This window comes from Nothobranchius furzeri, chromosome 7 (assembly GCF_043380555.1).
Source record: "Nothobranchius furzeri strain GRZ-AD chromosome 7, NfurGRZ-RIMD1, whole genome shotgun sequence".
Lineage (NCBI taxonomy): Eukaryota > Metazoa > Chordata > Actinopteri > Cyprinodontiformes > Nothobranchiidae > Nothobranchius > Nothobranchius furzeri.
This window is the reverse complement of record NC_091747.1, coordinates 65,615,968-65,618,296: the sequence shown is the minus strand read 5'-3', so window position 1 is coordinate 65,618,296 and position 2,329 is coordinate 65,615,968. Positions and strand designations below refer to the sequence as shown.

At 36.5% G+C, this 2,329-nt stretch overlaps 1 long non-coding RNA gene across 1 annotated transcript; it reads left to right on the top strand.

The window, feature by feature from the left end:
- The first annotated feature begins 797 nt into the window (after positions 1–797).
- On the top strand, positions 798–1,961 carry LOC139070754 (uncharacterized). The gene is made up of 2 exons (XR_011521219.1): positions 798–991; positions 1,721–1,961. It is a non-coding gene; the product is annotated as an uncharacterized lncRNA (long non-coding RNA).
- The last annotated feature ends 368 nt before the right edge of the window (positions 1,962–2,329 follow it).

The following is a 2,329-nucleotide window of genomic DNA, read 5'->3' as shown; positions in this document are numbered from 1 at the left end:
AGGAACTAATATTTAGGTGTGCAGTGATCGTTGGGTGTGTTCTACTGGGCACTAGGAAGCATTGCACCCAGTTTGTTGTAATTTTTCACTTTGTCTGAAATGGTTTATCAATCTCCTGCTGCACATAATGCTTTCTGACAGAAAATGTCACTCACCTAGAAAAGACCACATAAATAACTACTGGATTAATGGTTGTGACAGTGAACCAAGCAGTAGCAAAACTGGGGCATTTCATTTTCTTATGAGGACCAAGTGAGCAGGAACCACTGTCACAAATGCTCCCATGTGAAATCTTAAATGACTTACTAAGCCTTGACATATCAAAGAAAATGCTGCTTGCCAGTTTTATGGTTTTTCTGCATCATGCAAACAAATAATCACTGCACATAAATATCAAATAAATTTAAACCAGGACAAAGAAGAAAATAAGATGGAATTACAAATTGGATCATTTTCTCATTCATTTCTGAATGTAATCTTTCAGTTGAAGAAATGCAGGGCTGCAAAAACCTAATTCAAAGGTTGTTTTTATTTAGAGCTGAAACAACTAATCGATTTAATCGATTATAATCGATTATTAAAATAGTTAACAACTTTTTTAGTCATCGATTAGTTGTTTAATAATCATATTTTACCGCATAAAGTCTATTTTTTACCACAATCTGACATCGGTTACAAGCTGTTAAATTTGCCGCCAGTGTGTGGCAGTAATGAGCCACTGATCTACCAGTGGAGCCGTAGAAGAAGAAATGAGCCAATGGGTGCCCTCGGTTTTCATGACGTATCACGTTACTGACGCTCATCTTGCTGTGAGAGATGGCGGAACAAGAGGAAATACGGAAGAAAAATAGAAGCGACAAAACTGAAGAGAAACCCCGGACAAAAACCTCACGAGTATGGGAGCACATTTGAGACGAAAGCATGTGGGGGCTGATGCAGCAGAGGAAGAGCACCGCGGTCAAGTGAGCCGTCATTTGGAAGAGCCAGCCCGGTAAGTAACAGAAAATAAACAAGCTGGACTTAGTGTTTTAGCTGAGTTCGTTATAGTGGATGTTAAACATGTTTTTTTGTCGCGTCAGTCTGCGGTGTTCTACTTCTGATTGACTAGATGCAATCGTGAATCTCCTCCGTGTTGTGTATCATGCGCTTGCCAAATTTAGCACGTCTGTTTATAAGAATGTTCTCGTTAAGAGAAAAACGGCACAAACCCATAACTATGTTCCTCATTCAAAAAAGGACAACTCCGCGGAGAAAAATATACAGACAAGCTGTGTCCAGGTGAATATAACGTGGCATAGTTGTACACTTTCAATTTTTAAATACAGGAGAAATTCAGAAAAAGTCATTTTTTTACTATTAAAAGGCTGTTTTACTATCTAACGCTGTAAAACGCCTCACAACACATTTTTATCATGTTTCTTAAACAGTATTACACAAAATAAACATTTTTCACATTTCTCTGGCTAATTTAAACACTCCCGACTCAAAGTAAAAACCTCATGAGCTTCTTACTTAGAGCTTTTTAATAGTAAAAATGTTTTACTTTTTTTCTGAATATCTCCTGTTGCGGGCTATTTTGTAGAACGTAACCCTCAAAATAAATGATCACTGTATATTGTTAATTAATTCAAATAATATAATATTGATTTAGTGTTGTAGTGTGTGTGGTGCTTTATTTTATATGTGTACTTATTTCAGTCTATTTGTGTTTCTTATGCAGAAAAAAACAAGCAACGATGGACAACTACATGGGGAAGAAGACACTCACCCCCCAGCAATTCATACCACTTACAAACTCTATTCTAAACATGCTGGTAAAAGACATGAGGCCACTATCCATGGTGGAAGGAGCAGGCTTCCAGCTAATGCTAAAAATTATTCTGGACTGATATTTTGCACTGTTTAGCTCATTTTATACTGCTGACTGTGTTCATGTGCAATAAAATAGATTGCAGTCAACTGCACAATTCTCTTATGTTTTTTTGTTCTTAACTGAAATGCATCCATCACTTGTATAGGTTAAATAGCTAAACAATAACAAACCGATTAATCGATTAATCGAAAAAATAATCGACAGATTAATCGATTATGAAAATAATCGTTAGTTGCAGCCCTAATATCAACTCATTCTGATGGTGCTTTCCAAAATAAAGGCCTTTTTAAATTGCCCATATACGACCAAACTTTCAGTAATTTCAAAATGCTCTAAAATGGAAAATTGCTGTTTCCACTGGGTCATTCCACTTTAGATCAACGGGATACAACCCCACAGTGATACCATATCAGTATCAAGTCATTCTGATGGTGCTTTCCAAAATAAAGGCCTTTT